The sequence below is a fragment of the Chiloscyllium plagiosum genome, unplaced genomic scaffold (genome assembly GCF_037043375.1).
Source record: "Chiloscyllium plagiosum isolate Xiang-an unplaced genomic scaffold, Cpla_swu_hap1 HiC_scaffold_45, whole genome shotgun sequence".
NCBI classification, from domain to species: Eukaryota; Metazoa; Chordata; class Chondrichthyes; order Orectolobiformes; family Hemiscylliidae; genus Chiloscyllium; species Chiloscyllium plagiosum.
In genome coordinates, this window is record NW_028270183.1 from 3,355,866 (window position 1) to 3,373,595 (window position 17,730).

Sequence of the window (17,730 nt, forward strand, 5' to 3'; positions counted from 1 at the left end):
TCTGATCGAACCCTCATGACTACATTCTGGCCCTTAAAAGATGAAAAATCAACATTACCTGGAGAACCTTCCAGAGGAGCCCTTCACTGTACAAGGTTACAGCAGTTATGTGGATTAAAACTGTCAAATGAGCCTTCAACACTGGCCACTCAACGTCCTACTTCCCTTCCAGCCATTATCTCTCAGCACCAGGCCCTGAAATGTGCACACTGGCTTGAGCACCACATAACCCACCAGTTTTACTGCTCACAGGTTTTTGTTTATTGTGAAAACATTAAAGCCAGAAGTCAAAATAGAGAAGTTGTGGGGAAACACACAGCACCACTGAGATGGAAAGATCAGCAGCGTCATCAGGGTGTGCAGAGCAGTCAGCAAAGGGTAAGGCAGTCCAGAGGCAATCTCTGTGGGTGAGCAATGAAATGTGACTAACATAGCCTTTTTTGGTTCTGGTCTCCAAAGTCTAGTGCACTAATCTAACTTCTGAACAAACCACAGAGCGTGCAAATCTGTTTAACACTATAAATGCCAATGAGGTGGCCTGTTATCTTGTTTGAGAAAATTTACGGTGAGGTAATGTTAATACGTCCTCATCAAGATTTTGCTGGTTTTGAAAACGTAAAAATCATACTGAATGAATCATGAAGCAGTATCATGGTTTACATTTTGCGAAGTGATGGTGGAGGAGTGGGAATTGCCAGGGGTCCCCCAGTGATTCACTGGACACAAAGCTCTCTTATCTTTCAAGGTCCCCAACACATCGTTACATGCACAGTTCCCAACAGATCACCATCAGGTTTGATTTTATTCCCCCAACTGCAGGGATGCTGATGGCAATCACAGAAATCCTCTCAAGACCAAAGCAGACCATAAGACACATGAGCAGAATTAGGCCATTCAGTCCATCTAGTCTGCTCCCCATTTGATCATAGTATGTTTCTCAACCCCAGACTCCAGCCTTCTCCCTTAACCTCTGACCCCCTTTCTAATCAAGAACCTCTCTCGGTCTTAAATCCACTCAATCACCTGGCCTTCACACATTTAAGTGGCAGAGTTCCACAGATTCACCATCCTCTGGCTCAAGAAATCCCTCTTTATCTCAGTTCTAAAAGACCACCTCTTCACTCTGAGGCTGTGACCCCAGGTTCTAGATTCTCCTACTGGTGGAAACATCTTCCCCATGTCCACTCTGTCCAGGTCTCTCAGTATTCTCAGAGTTTCCATAAGATCCACCCCCCCCCCCCATCCATCTTCCTCAACTGTCAAGTGCAAACCCAGAGACCTCAACTGCTCCTCAAACCCTTCATTCCTGGGATCATACCCGCTGTGGACCCTCCAAAGCCAGCACATCCATCCTTAGATACGAGGCCCAAAATGTTTCACAATATTCCAAATACCATCTGACGAGGGCCATATGTAATTGAAGTGTGGTGCTAGAAAAGCAGAGCCGGTCAGGCAACATCCGAGGAGCAGGAGAGTTTACACTTCAAGCATGACCTCTTCATCTCAACACATCAATTCTGCTGCTCCTCGGATGCTGCCTGACCGGCTGAGTTTTTCCAGTACCACACTTCCGACTCTGATCTCCAGCCCTCACTTTTTCCCAGGGCCCTATACAGCCTCAGGAGTAGAACATAGAACAATACAGGCCCTTCAGCCCTCCATATTGCACCAACCTGTGAAACCAAACTGAAGTCACTCTAATCTACATTATTCTATTATCATCCATATGTTTATCCAATGGCCACCGGGGAGGGCTCAGTGGTTAGCACTGCTGCCTCTCAGCACCAGGGACCCCGGGTGACTGCCTGTGTGCAGTTTGCACATTCTGAGTCTGCGTGGGTTTCCTCTGGGTGCTCCGGTTTCCTCCAACAATCCAAAGATGTGCTTGCCAGGTGAATTGGCCTTGCTAAATTGCCCACAGTTTTCGGTGCGTTAATAAGGGGTAAATATAAGATACAGGAATGGGTGGGTTACTCTTTGGACAGTCGGTGTGGACTTGTTGGGCCGAAGGGCCCGTTTCCACGCTGTAGGGAATCTAAATCAAATTTAAATGCCCTTAAAGATGGGCAATGTTAGCATTCACGAGAATGCTACTGTTGTATTCTTGCTCTCGTGAATGCTAACATTACATTTAGAGTCATGGAATCAGAGTCAAATAGCACAGAATCAGATCTTTTGGTCCTACCACACCACACAAACCATAATTCCAAACAAAAGTAATCCCACATGCCTGCATTTGACCCATATCCCTCCAAACATTTCTTATTCTTGTACTTATCCAAATGTCTTTTACAAGTTGTAACTGTACCTGCACCCACCACTTCCTCTGGAAGTGCATTCCACACATGGACCACACGCCATGTAAAAACATTACCCCATGTCCTTACTACACATTTCTCCTCTCACCTTAAAAATATGCCTAGTTTTGAAATCCCCTACACTGTACAGGGCATTGGTGAGGCCTCTCTGGAATACCATGCCCAGTTCTAGGAAGGATATTATCAAGTTGGAAAGGGTTTATAAGAGATTTACCAGATGTTACTGGGTATGGAAGCTCTGAATTATAAAGGAAGGTTGGATAAGCTGGGAACTTTTTCCATTGGAGCGGAGGAGGTTGAGGAATGACCTGATACAAGTTTATAAGATAATGAGAGGTATAGTTAAGATGAATGGCAGGTGTCTTTTCCCTAAGGTGGGGGATTTCAAGACTGGGGGCACATTAAGGTAGGATGAGAGGAGAAAGATTTAAAAAGACGCAACAGGCAAATTGTTTACACAGAGGGTGGTTCATGTGTGGATTGAACTTCCTGAGGAAGTGGTTGATGTGGGTACAATTACAATGTTTAAAAGACATTTAGTTAAGTACATGAATAGAAAAGTTTGGAGGGATATGGGCCAGCAGCAGGCAGGTGGGACTAGTTTAGTTTAGGAACATGGTCAGCATGGACTGGGTTGACTGTTTCTGTGCTGTATAACTATGACTCAAGAGACAACATCTGCCATTCACCTTACCACGATTTTATAAACCTCTAAGATCACCCTTCAATGTCCTACACTCAAATGAAAGTAGTCCTACCAGTCCAGCCTCTCCTCATAACCCAAACTCTCCATTCTGAAACCCTCCCCAGTTTAATATCATTCTGATAATAGGGTGACCAGAACTAAATACAGTACTCCAAAAGAGGCCTCACCAACATCCTGTACAACGTCAACATGTCGTCCCAACTCCTATACTCAAAGGTCTGAGCAATGAAGGCAAGAGTGGTAAATGCCTTCTCAACCACCCTGTCTATATGTGACACAGATGTCAAAAAATGTCAAAGTACATGACCCAAAGCTCTACTTTTAAGTGGATAAGTCCTGCCCTGGTTTGTTTTACCAAAACGCGATGCCTTGCATTTAACCAAATTAAACTCCACCTGCCACTCTTCAGCCCATTGAACCAACTGATCAAGATAGAGTCTAGAGATGTACAGCATGAAAACAGACCCTTCGGTCCAACCCGTCCTTGCCGACCAGACATCCCAACCCAATCTCGTCCCACCTGCCAGCATCCAGCCCATATCCCTCCAAACCCTTCCTACTCATATACCCATCCAAATGCCTCTTAAATGTTGCAATTGTACCAACCTCCACCACATCCTCTGGCAGCTCATTCCATACACGTACCACCCTCTGCGTGAAAAAGTTGCCCCTTAGGTCTCTTTTATATCTTTCCCCTCTCACCCTAAACCTATGCTCTCTAGTTCTGGATTCCCCAACCCCAGGGAAAAGACTTTGCCTGTTTATTGTATCCATGCTCCTCATAATTTTGTAAACCTCGATAAGGTCACCCCTCAGTCTCCGACGCTCCAGGGAAAACAGCCCCAGCCTGTTCAGCCTCTCCCTGTAGCTCAAACTCTCCAACCCTGGCAACATCCTTGTAAATCATTTCTGAACCCTTCTGTAGGAGACCAGAATTGCATGCAATATTCCAACAGTGGACTAACCAATGTCCTGTACAGCCGCAACATGACCTCCCAACTCCTGTACTCAATACTCTTACCAATAAAGGAAAGCATAACAAATGCCATCTTCACTATCCTATCTACCTGTGACTCCTATTTCAAGGAGCTATGAACCTGCACTCCAAGGTCTCTGTTCAGCAACACTCCCTAGGACCTTACCATTAAGTGTATAAGTTCTGCTAAGATTTGCTTTCCCAAAATGCAGCACCTCGCATTTATCTGAATTAAACTCCATCTGCCACTTCTCAGCCCATTGGCCCATCTGGTCCAGATCCTGTTATAATCTGAGGTAACCCTCTTCGCTGTCCACTACACCTCCAATTTTGGTGTCATCTGCAAACTTACTAACTGTACCTGTTATGCTCGCATCCAAATCATTTATGTAAATGACAAAAATTAGAGGGCCCAGCACCGATCCTTGTGGCAATCCACTGGTCACAGGCCTCCAGTCTGAAAAACAACCCTCCACCACCCACCCTCTGTCTTCTACCTTTGAGCCAGTTCTGTATCCAAACGGCTAGTTCTCCCTGTATTCCGTGAGATCTAACCTTGCTCATCAGTCTCCCATGGAGAACCTTGCCGAACGCCTTACTGAAGTCCATATAGATCACATCTACTGCTCTGCCCTCATCAATCCTCTTTGTTACTTCCTCAAAAAACTCAATCAAGTTTGTGAGACATGATTTCCCACACACAAAGCCATGTTGACTGTCCGAATCAGTCCTTGCCTTTCCAAATACATGTACATCCTGTCCCTCAGGGTTCCCTCCAACAAGTTGCCCACCACCGAGGTCAGGCTCACTGGTCTATAGTTCCCTGGCTTGTCTTTACCGCCCTTCTTAAACAGGGGCACCACATTTGCCAACCTCCAGTCTATGGCACCTCACCTGTGACTATCGATGATACAAATATCTCAGCAAGAGGCCCAGCAATCACCTCTCTAGCTTCCTACAGAGTTCTCGGGTACACCTGATCAGGTCCTGGGGATTTATCCACCTTTAACTGTTTCAAGGCATCCAGCACTTCCTCCTCTGTAATCTGGACATTTTGCAAGATGTCACCATCTATTTCCCTACAGTCTATATCTTCCATATCCTTTTTCACAGTAAATATTGATGCAAAATATTCATTTTGTATCTCCCCCATTTTCTGTGCCTCCACACAAAGGCCGCCTTGCTGATCTTTCAGGGGTCCTATTCTCTCCTTAGTTACCCTTTTGTCCTTAATATATTTGTAAAACCTCTTTGGATTCTCCTTAATTCTACTTGCCAAAGCTATGTCCCTGTTTTGCCCTCCTAATTTCCCTCTTAAGTATACTCCTACTTTCTTTATACTCTAAGGATTCACTCGATCTCTCCTGTCTGTACCGGACATATGCTTCCTTCTTTTTCTTAACCAAACGCTCAATTTCTTTAGTCATCCAGCATTCCCTATACCTACCAGCCTTCCCTTTCATCCTGACAGGAGCATACTTTCTTTGGATTCTTGTTATCTCATTTCTGAAGGCTTCCCATTTTCCAACCTGCAAACATCTGCCTTCAATCAGCTTTTGAAAGTTCTTGTCTAATACCGTCAAAATTTCTCCAATTTAGTACTTCAACGTTTCGATCTGGTCTATCCTGTTTGTATTCTTAAATAACTTTCTCCACAGTCCACTATACCACCAATTTTGGTGTCATCCACAAACTACATACTACTCATCTAAATCATTTATATCAATGACAAACCAAAGTAGATCCAGCACTGAACCCTGTGGAACAACATTCCAGCTGCAAACAAACTATGTTAATGACAGGAGTTCTAGTACGGGATTCTTGAGTCCCTTTGTGCTTCCGACTTCTGAAGCCTTCCCCCATCGAGAAAATAGTCCATGCTCCTTTCTTCCAATCACAGTGCATCCCCTCACACTACTCCACATTGTTTTCCATCTGCCACTGTGCCCATTCTCCTAGCCTGTCCAAGTTCTTCTACAGCCTCCAAACCTTCTCAACACTACCTGCCCCTCCACTTTGACTCATGTGTGAAATTAGCAACAACGCCCTCATCCTTTGGCTGGATTGTTCATGTATAATGAAAATAGTTGTGATCCCAACACTGAACCTTGCAGAACTCCACAAGCCACTGGCTGCCATGCTGATAAAGACCCCTTTATCCCTGCTCTCTGCCAGTCAGCCAATTCTCTATCCATGCCAATACCTTGCCCAAAACTATGGGCTCTTATTGAGTGGCACACATCAGAATATATCACGCTCACTGATTCTCTTTTGCCTAATTTGGTCATTATCTCTGCAAAGAATTGTAATAGATTTGTTAGGCATAACCTCGCCTTGATCAATGAGCCCTATTTTCCCATGTGAAATAACTCCACACAGGCCAGTGGCCCGTCAACAAATCACCCCTGGTTTACACACGAACAGTCCTTGACTTTCATACTGCCTCTTCACAGCCAGCTACTGGAGTGGCAGAATCTGACGCTCCCTTTTTATCTGTCAGCCAGGACTCCCCGATTGGGACTGTTAACCTAGTCAAAAATTCATTCTGTAAGATCCACCTGGCTGATCCTGTTACAACCACAACACAATACACTTCCAAGTATTCCACAGTTTCACCTTTAATAATCCTCACCAGCAATCAAGGTCAGGCTAACCACCTTCTGCCTCCTTCCCTTATTAAACAGGGGTGTTACGTTAGTCATTTTCCAGTCCTCTAGAATCCTCCCTGACTCCAACAATTCCTGAAAAATCACCAGTGCCTTTGTGATCTCAACTATCTCCTTCAGAACTCTAGCCTCTCCCTTATCTCTTTTCTATCTTCAAAACCAAACTCTTCCAATCTTCCTTCATAAAACAGCTTGCTGTCATATTTCATCTTGCCCATTAGTGATTTTGTAGTTATCCGCTGTTGGTTTTTAAAGGTTTCCCAAACCCATTGATCTTCACACATCATACGCTTTTTCCTTGTCCCTGGCTTCCTTTGTCAGCTATGGTTGCCTCATCCTCCCCCTTTGCATGTTTCTTCTTCCTTGGGATGGATTTCTGCTCTGCCACCCGAATTACCCCCAGAAACCCCTGCTATTGCTGCTCCACCATCTTGCCTATTAAGCAATTCTGGCCAGCTCCTCGCTCATGTCTTTGTAGTTACCTTTCCTCAATTGTAAAACTGTTACATCTGATTCCAGTTTTCTCCCTCAAACTACAGGGTGAACTCTATCATATCATGGCCTTCTTTCACCTTACACTCCCTGACCAAGTCTGCCTCATTACAATCACCAAATCGAGAATTCCTGTTCTTTCGTGGACTATACTATAAGTAGCTCTTAAAAAAAAAGAAACATCTTGTAGACATCCCATGAATTCTTTTTCTTAGGATCTGCTTATCAACTTGATTTTCCCAGTTCACCCGCATATTGAGGCCCCCATAATTATTCTTGTGTTGCCTTTGATACATGCCTTTTTTTACGTATTTCCTTTCCCACAGCCTGAGGCCCGTCCATAATCTCATCATGCCTTTTTCCCTTTGTGTTCCTCAACTCCACCCACATCGATTCTAAGCCTCCTGACCTTATATTAATTATTATTGATTCCATTTCATTTCTTACAACAACCCAACTCCTCTGCCGGTCCGCCGTCCTTTTGATAGGATGCTTACCTTTGGATAATTTACTTGACAGTCCTGATCCCCTGACAGCCACAACATCGCAATGGCCAATTTCAACTGACCTACAAGCTCATTAAACTTGTTTTATATACTGTGCATATTTAAATACAACACTCTGGGGCCTGTGTTGAGCAATCCCCTTCTCAGCTGTCCCCATATCTGTTGTTTCTGAAGGGAGATTCCCGATTCTCTCCATACTTCACCCTGTAATGTGTTCTGGAAAGCTCTCTCTCCTGAGCTCTTTTCTATAATATTCTAGGAAATTGAACCTGCCACTCCCACACCTACTTAGTTTAAACCTTGATTTACTGCTGTAGTTAAGCAATTTGCCAGGACTGTGCTCAGCAAGTCTGACAACGTCTGGGAAGAGAAATCAAAGTTCATGTTTCAGGTTGAGTGACCCTTCTTCAGAACTAGTTTATATTTGAGAGGATCAAGGATCATCCTGTTGCTTGCCTTCCACCTCAGACTTTCTGCTAAGATAGTGTTCTTCAGCTCCAACCAGTGCAGACTTGATCCTGTTCCATTCCATATAACTGATGCTCATTCCTGGAGAATGGCAAAGATGGCAGCACTTCTTCAAAACAATACCTAAAGATGTATTTAGTTAAGAGTACTCACCTCAACATCAGAGAAAAGGAAGGACAAATCAAGTCTAGCATGTTGGATGTTCTAACCTGGAGCTGAAATCGTCTGAGCAACTGCCAAATTGTACAACAGGTCTCAACATCAGCAAAACTGACACTGTATTGACCTATGATTTGTAACATATGATGATTTTTAAAGGGACAAGCCGCAATTCAGCTCTGCTTCATTTCAAGTTTATCCTTCGAGGCGAAAATGACTATGTTAATCACCTGGAGTGTTCTGTGGGGTTTTCATGGATGCATGATGTGGACCCAGGTCGTTCAGCTGTAAACAGGGTAAGATACCCAAGATGATAAAGTTTTCAATCAGTTGCCAGTTCAGGATTTCCTCTCTGTGCTTTTCCATTTCGATATAAGCTTGCTTTCAAAGAAGGCCACATCATTCTTGACTTCGTTCCACTCAGTGCTGCAAGTCTGGGTGCATTTCCTTTCGCTGTCATAATTGTGGAAAAAAAGGTGAAGAGGAACAAAAAGGAGCAAGTCTGCCAAACCAGCTGAAGTTGATGGAGCAATAGCCTGCCCATTCTGTTCTACACATGCAAGACTTGGACTGTGTGGCAGTCATAACATGAAACAAAGCTGAGATCATATTGTAGCACAAAATGTCAGACTGTGAGCTCCACATTTGATCTGACACAAATAGACACACCCAGACTGAACTGGTCACAAATGGATTGAATTGGTCCTCTTGCCGGAATGCCTGACATGCATTTACCAAGTAAATCATGGCCTGGTGAGTTCGATCATTTCAGGGTCTGAACTTTGCCCATGTCCCAGCCCCCTACCCCACACACCAGGCCTTCTTATCACAGTCTGCCACTACATACTACCTATTGTTAGCCACTGAAGTCTCCATTAACAACTATTCACCTGAAGCAGACAAGCAGGAGGCTGGAACAGCAGCAAGCCAGGCAGCATCAGGTGGTGGTGAAGTCACCACCACTCCTGTGCCTCCAACTATTCTTTTTTCTCTCTCTCTCTCTGGGTTCTATCCCCAGCAACATTTAGCCCTTCCTGCTGCCCCCCCCATCTTCTGCATATAAACTAACATTTTCCTGGCAAATTATCAGATCTGAGGAAGGGTCACCGGTCCCGAAACGTTTACTCTGATTGTTCTTTACAGATGCAGCCAGACCTGCTGAGCTTTCCCAGCAACTTCTGTTTCTGATTTACAGCATCTACAGTTCTTACATTGGACTGTCTGTCCACTTCACTGAGCTAACTTCATTTATCGGACCTATGAAGTCCACTTGGGTATCTTTTAAAAATACTTAATCCCTCAAGTTCTCATACTCAAAGATTTGTTCCAATGAAACTGGCTATTCTGGTTAAAAGCAGCAATGTTTTCAAGTGACACTCACTGCGCGCTCTCAGATTTGAAACTTGATGGCGCTTATTCATTTGATGAGCTTGCGAATCAAGTTGCTCAAGGCAGTGTCTGTCTCAAACATTCCTGACAGTTTTACCTCACAGTCGAACGTCCCTTATATTCCTTTCCACTTTTTGCTATCCAACTTTCAACTTGCTGCTGAAAAGAACAGGAATTTAGTTAGCCCATTTCTCAAGCTGAGCAGGCCTTGAAGTGCTCAACAGCCAATTCAGAGGTAGTCTATGAAACAACCAAGACAATGTGACAAGAGTACATAGACATCAAACTACTTTCAATACTTTTCTGTGGAAATGACAAAGTGCAGTCACTGTTCTTTTACAGACCAAAGCAGGAGCCAAGTTACAGATGGCAATAAGCTCCAGAACCAATTCATCTGTTTTGTTGACGGTTGCACAGGAAATAATTGTTAGCCAAGCTATCAAAGAAGATTTCTTGTTTAATTCCAACAGGGCCCTGGACCAGACTGCTGTTGAGCATTGAGTTCAATGGGCAGGGAAACCAGAGAAGGTATTGTCCATGCTCCCACTTCTCACGTAGCATTTTTGATCTTGAATTTTGGTAAAATTATCAACAATGTAGTACAGCCCAATCCCCAAATCCACCCAAGATCCATGCATGTATTTTCCACTTTGATAATGCTCATCAGGAGGAATCTTGGCCAATTGCCTCTTGAAATCTGGCACCCAAAGCAACAGTTGTGCCACAGCTGGGATCTGAAAAACAAGTTGAAATTTGGGAGTTTTTGGTCTGTAGGGCTCAATTGTTAACATTCATGTTCAAGTAAGGTGCTCATGAGTCCAAAGGTCTGGATCGAAGCTCCACTGCAGCAGGAAGTGTGTGCTGGGGAGGGGTTGTCATTCAAGTGAGGTGTGAAGATGATAGTATCTACCCTCACGTGAACAAGGATTTCATGGCACCATTTTGAAAAGTAGCTGAGTGCTCCATGGCATCCTTGTAATACACATCCCTCAACCAATATCACAAAAGTAATTCATTTCATCATAATAAGATTGCTGTTTGTGAGATCTAGTGCACATTAGTTGGCTACACCTTTTTTATGGAACAGAGCAACATTCCAAGTCATAGTCTGTGATGCTCTTTCATACATACCCAAGCTATGAAAGGCACAATGGAAATTCAAGTTGCCCTTTTGTACTGGTTCATGAAAGGAAAATAAAGCCCACTAGAAATAGCCTGCATTTTCCAGCACCAAAATGAGAGGTGAAGTGAAACATTTGACTCATTACCACACAGTCCACAAGCCACAGCCAAGTCCATGTTCAATAAGCACCCCTATCTGAGGAAGGGTGTTCTGGCTATGGAGACATTTGCCAAACTGATGCCTGGGATAGCAGGACTGACCTGTGAAGAGACTGGATTGGTTAGGTCTCTATTCAATGGAGTGAAGAAGAAAGAGGCATCTCAAACCTATCAAACTTTAGCAGAACTAGACAGACTAAATACAGGAACAATGATCCTAATGGCCAGGGAGTCCAGAACCATGGGTCACAGTTTAGCAATATAGGGTAGCCCAGTTAGGACTGAGATGAGGAAAAAATGCCTTCACCCAGAGAGTGGTGAGCTTGTGGGATCCTCTGCTACAGAAAGTGGTTGACACCAAAACAAAGAAGGTTTTCAAATCAATTGGATATCATTCTCAGAGACAAAAGGACCAAAGTAAGGAGCAGGGTTTTTGAGATTAATGGTCAGCTATCATATTGAATAGCAGAGTAGGCTTTAAGGGCTGAATGGACTTCCCTCTCCTCTCAGGGGGAGAAAGACACTTATGTGACACTGGGGAGTGTAGAGATATGAAATAATACCTTCAGACTATATTGGAATGTCAAGATACAACTTTCCAAACAGAGGGATACAATCCACAAGACACAACAAAGCAAAAGAATCTCAACCCACCAAGGGCAGGCTAGCCAAGTGATCAAAACACAAACCACTCATGTCAGATCCTTGGCATTCCAGCCCCTCACAAAAACAAAGGGAAAACATTCACTCTACAAACAGAAACAGAAGAGTAAACCAACGACCTTTATTTCGGGCTTTTGAGAAATATTTAATGAACTTGTGAGGAAACTGAAAGGTATACATTGGCTTTCGGTAGGCTGCAGATTCCTCCCCCACCTCTGAACTCTTCAAATGCTGAAACCACAACTTCCTCAAGACTTTACATGGCTGCTCCTAGTGACACTGCAAACCACAGATAACGTGACACCTATCACTGGAGTGTGGGGTAAAATTAAATCCTTTCAAGCTGATTCAGGTTAGGTTTCACATGGCAAATCAAGAATTAATCCCCTTTCACTTTATCCTATCAATTTCCAAGCCACAACATCATGGACTGATTGAGGATGGTCTCATTCCCCACAATCACTATGCTTTGATTTCACTGATATTGGAGAAGTTTGACACTTAGTACCTGCGCCCACTCAGAACTCAACTGTCACTGGGACTGTTTGACCACAACGTGAACAATTTTGGTTGCCTTAGCAAGGGAAAGATACAGTGGCATTGAGAGTAATCGAGACAAGGTTCACCTAGTTGATCCTACGTATGCAAGCATTTCCTTAAGAGTAAAGGTCAAAACAGGTTGGTTTGGTATTATTGGTGGAGTTTAGATTGACAGGGTTGATGCAGAGATGCACTTCCCAATGTGGAAGATTCTCTGACCAGAAGGCATAGTCTCACAGTAAGGGGTCACTTGTTTAAGACAAAAGAGGTCAAATTTCTTGTCTCAGACAAGATAATTTCTTTATCACAGAGCAGTCAAAGCTGAGACAATCAAAGTATTCAAGGCTCAGAAACAGCAATTTTTAAACATCCAGTGAATCCAGGGATATCAAGTAAATTGAGCGATGAGCAGATTGTTACTATTACCTCCTACCTTTGCCCACCTCTCACCATCCCATCTACCTTTCCCCTAGCCCCCCACAGCTGTCTTTATTTTTCAGCCCCCTCCTGCTCTCCAATCCTGATGGAGGGTTATGCCCGAAACATCAACTCTCTTGCTCCTCAGATGCTGCCTGACCTACTGTGCCTTTCCACTGCCACACGGATTATCAGATTAACCATGATCTTACGGAATGGTGGAACAAGCCATGATCTTACGGAATGGGATGACTGGCCTACTTCTGTTCATGGTTGTTAAATGAGGTTCCTGTGTTTTATGGTTTATGGTCTGATGGAACATCTTCAAACAAATAGCAGAAAGTCTTCCATCCCATCATTTTGTTCTGCATTAGAAATAAGTGGCCCAGACATAAAACATCACAGTCCAGTCCATTAAATATCAACTTTGTCATTTTCCTTCATCTAATAGTTTGCCCACTGCCAGGATTGTTCTGGCAGTGAACTGATTGGACTGATCATGTTCAGATTGTTCATAACCAGCTTTCCCTCATTTTCTTCACAATTCCTAAATGCTGCATGAAAATCACTACTGCAATTGGAAATGTGTCAAGAGGAGAGCAGAAATCCCTTGGCAACACAAGCATGCTAACGTACAGTTCAGTAGCATGACACACAAACTGGTTAAACATACTGCAATTACATATTAGGAATAAGCACTTAAAAATGTTATTATGCTTCTTTGCTTCTTCATTTTGCATTGTTGCAGCTTGATCCAAGCTTTGCAAACCATGGTAAAGTAATCAGCAAATGCCTTGCCAACAAAATGACAACAAATGTCTCAGAACAACTTGATTCGATCAAAGGTTCCGTGTCACTGTTTCAGCTTACGAGCCATTCCTCAAGTGGCCTCTGTTGCCAGACCCTGACAATTAAACACTTTAGTATCACTTCCATGGCCAGAACACGAAGGGGACCATTTCCAGTTTGATTACAACTGTTCCAACAGCTTTCCAAGTTTGTTTCTTTCCGATAAAATCAAGAAATGATAAAAACGTGACTTGTCATTTTCCAATCAATTTAACTGTCCTGACCATCAACAGGTTATTAAGGCAAATTAACTATTATTTAACTTCATTTAACAACCATGAACATAACTTTAATCTGGATAAAACATGCCCCAGAGTCAGAAGTTGTTTTTCACACTCAGCCCATATCAATGTCAATTATGTCATGACCACACACATGACCAGTTCGATCCATATCAATGCAGTGTCATGATGTAATACAAATTGGGATTGCAAAACTTGCAAAGCAGTTTTTTTCTTGCCCATGTGATACTCAGTCTATATAAACCAGAACAATCTCAGGCTCCAAATTACCGTCTGTTTGAGGACACTGTCTCTCTGCAATGCACAAGAGAATTAAGAAAAGGGAGAGACTGAGAAAAAAAGGAAATCAACCAAGACTCCTATTCCCTTCTGAAGGGATCAAATGGAAAGTCAATCGTCTATTTCAGCAAACAGAGCAATCCTGCGGTATGCAGAGGGAGGGCAAGGGATATTCCTCATGCAAAACTACAGGAGAAAGGTCAATGAGAACTATCCAATCTCTCAATGCAGAGCTTCACCACCTTTCAAAACAATTGTGTTTGCCTTTCCATTTTTTTTGTCCATCAATTGTTCATTTGCTCTGCACACCCTCTATGGGGCTGAATCCGAGCTTGGGATCCTTGACCTCATTTCAAACATCACTCATTGCCTCTTTGTGTTTTCCTCATGTAGCTGACAATGTTACAACATGACTCAACTATGAAGTACTGATCCAATCTGCTCCCCAACAATACAAAGGACCGTATTCCCCATTACAATGCCACCTAGGCCCTCTCACCAATTTAAATTGCTTCTGAAAAAAATCACTAAGTACTGATGTTTGCCTCAAAACATTTGGAAACAGGGAAAAAAAGTCAAGAGATCAGGTAGTACCTGTAGTATAACCTCAATACCTTAAATCTCACTGCTACACAAACTTACAATACTAAACTCTGTTTAAGAAGGGTGGTATGGAAAAGCCAGTGAACTATAGACCAGTGAGCCTGACGTCAGTGGTGGGCATGTTTTGGAGGGAATCCTGAGGGACAGGATATACATGTATTTGGAAAGACAAGGACTGATTCGGGATAGTTAACATGGCTTTGTGCGTGGGAAATCATGTCTCTCAAACTTGATTGAGTTTTTTGAAGAAGTAACAAAGATGATTGATGAGGGCAGAGCAGTAGATGTGATCTATATGGACTTCAGTAAGGTGTTCGACAAGGTTCCCCATGGGAGACTGATTAGCAAGGTTAGATCTCACGGAATACAGGGAGAACTAGCCATTTGGATACAGAACTGGCTCAAAGGTAGAAGACAGAGGGTGGTGGAGGGTTGTTTTTCAGACTGGAGGCCTGTGACCAGTGAAGTGCCACAAGGATCGGTGCTGGGTCCACTACTTTTCATCATTTTTAGAAATGATTTGGATATGAGCATAAGAGGTACAGTTAGCAAGTTTGCAGATGACACCAAAATTGAAGATGTAATGTATAGGTTACCTCAGATTACAATGGGAACTTGATCAGATGGGCCAATGGGCAGAGGAGTGACAGATGGAGTTTAATTTAATGAGAGGTGCTGCATTTTGGGAAAGCAAATCTTAGCAGGACTCATACACTTAATGGTAAGGTCCTCGGGAGTGGTGCTGAACAAAGGGACCTTGGAGTGCAGGTTCATAGGTCCTTGAAAGTGGAGTCGCAGGTAGACAGGATAGTGAAGGTGGCATTTGGTATGCTTTCCTTTATTGGTCAGAGTATTGAGTACAGGACGTTGGTTAGGCCACTGTTGGAATATTGCGTGCAATTCTGGTCTCCTTCCTATTGGAATGATGTTGTGAAACTTGAAAGGGTTCAGAAAAGATTTACAAGGATGTTTGAGCTATAGGGAGAGGCTGAACAGGCTGGGGCTGTTTTCCCTGGAGCATCAGAGGCTGAGGGTGACCTTGTAGAGGTTTACAAAATTATGAGAGGCATGGATAGGGGAAATAGGCAAAGTCTCTTCCCTGAGGTGGGGGAGTCCAGAACTAGAGGGCATAGGTTTAGGGTGTGAGGGGAAAGATATAAAAGGGACCTAAGGGGAAACATTTTCACACAGAGGGTGGAAGTGTATGAAATGAGCTGCCAGAGGAAGTGGAGGCGGCTGGTACAATTGCAACATTTAAAAAGTCGTCTGGATGGGCATACGAAAAGGAAGAGTTAGGAGGGATATGGGCCGGGTGCTGGCAGGTGGGAACTAGATTGGGTTGGGATATCTGGTCGGCATGGTCGGGTTGGACCGAAGGGTCTGTTTCCATGCTGTACATCTCTACGACTCTATGAGCTGACAAGTTCCATGCTGGTGGCATCAAAACAATATCAACATGTCAATAAATATCTGAGGATTCCGAATGAACTTACAACCCCAACTCCAAAGGAGCAAACATCCATTGTGACCAACCAAAGATGTTACTGTTGGATTAAAAGAAGTTGTCTACAATTTCACCGACACAGCATCAAGTCAAACTTTTGGAGAATTTTAGATAATGATGACCAAGGAACTGATAAGCATAAGGTGATACAATAAGTGTAAACTAACCCAAAATATAAGAATTATAATGAAAACTGAGGAGATTTAACTGATATAATTGAGATAAGGAAATAGTTGACATTAAACAGAAATGTTATAACCATCTTCAGAGCACAAGATAAAGAAACATGAGAAATAGCAGGGAATAAACATGGTGAGTGTGAGGAACTTAATGGAAAAGTATTGAACAAGAATGCTGTTGAAATCTCCTGAACCAGGTAGACTCTATTCTCAAGTTCTGAAAAGGCTGGCTGCAGAGTTTATGTCTGCGATCTTCCAAAGTTTCCTTCAGCGTGGAACAGTCACACTGGATTCAGAAAGAAATCACCCCACTTTTCAAGAAAGAAGTAGTTTCCTTAATTCTGGTGTTTCAGGTCAATTCAGAGATCATCCATTGTCACTCAGGTATCTCACTGTTGTCCAACTATTCACACACAAGTAATTCTGCAGTAAGCCTGACACTTTGACCAACTGCTCCATGCCCAGCAGCATCACCACAACATGAAGTCACAACAGCTCTGGAAATAACCAGCAAAACTCTCCCTCTCACATCCACCAAGCTCTTTAAAAAACAATTCCTCGAGAAAATGTCAAACCAACATATTCTTGCAGTACAGTTTTCACTTCTTGCTATACACAAATCGACAGTCTAAAACATAAGCAGCTCAGGCTCTAGCATCATTCACACCTCTCAGGCCACTGCCTACCACAGTTTAGGCTAAAGCAGTGCTATCCCCAAACACTACCACCATTACCCAGAGAAACGTTTCCATTTCTCAACGTCACTAGGCTACATCCTTGGGATTCCCACAATGGAAACTATGAACCCAGGAGGAGTTCAGCAGATTATAAAGGGCCATCACTCTTGGATAAAAGCACATAGGATCATCAACCTGCAACATTAACTTGGTTTCTCTGCCTGACCTGCTCAACATTGCCTGCATTTTTTGTTCTAATCCCATCTCAGCAGTGCTGGGGTTGGGTAATTAATACAACATTGCTCTGTGTTGCAACCAAAAAAAGCTGCAGAGAATGGGTTTTAGCAAACGAAGTCCAGCTAAATTCCCCTCTGGGCATGATACAGCAGCTCAAACAGCCCCCCAGTCAATTAACTCCACCTCTTAGCCCCCGCTCCATTTACTCAAAGCAAAACAATCTTTACCTGCTCTGCCTCAATCGAGACACCAGTGCTTCGGGTAGCCAAAGCTGTCACAAATGTATACAGCTCCCTTTGTTATCAACAATCCTCCCATCCTGGGTGAGGAGTTTCAAAAATATGACATCATCTTGCAGAATCTTCGATCAAATCAAACTAATCGTTTCTCAAATCCTTTAGCAATGAAAGGCAGTGAGTCAGAGTCTCTCCCACACTGAAACAAGACTCCCCCTCTGCCTCCTCAGTCACTGCTGCATCGACAAATATCTGAATCCAACACAGTCCAGGCAGCTGACAGACGTGAACTAACCAGTTCAGCAAGATTCAGGGAGAACTGAAATTCACTTTCACTGAATTT

General features: G+C 43.3%; 1 protein-coding gene across 3 annotated transcripts in view; it reads right to left on the minus strand.

Moving 5' to 3' along the window:
• Positions 1-17,730, minus strand: part of LOC122552298 (non-receptor tyrosine-protein kinase TYK2-like) — a 148,034-nt gene that overhangs the window by 104,227 nt on the left and 26,077 nt on the right. Inside the window, exon 1 of one of the 3 annotated variants that reach the window (XM_087983316.1) lies at positions 17,379-17,577. The exons of 1 other annotated variant lie outside the window; for it this stretch is intronic. The gene's annotated coding sequence lies outside the window, so the exon portion shown is untranslated. Of the gene's footprint in view, positions 1-58; positions 80-17,378; positions 17,578-17,730 lie in introns of those variants that run through there. One more of the 3 variants, XM_087983317.1, reaches the window with a different exon arrangement.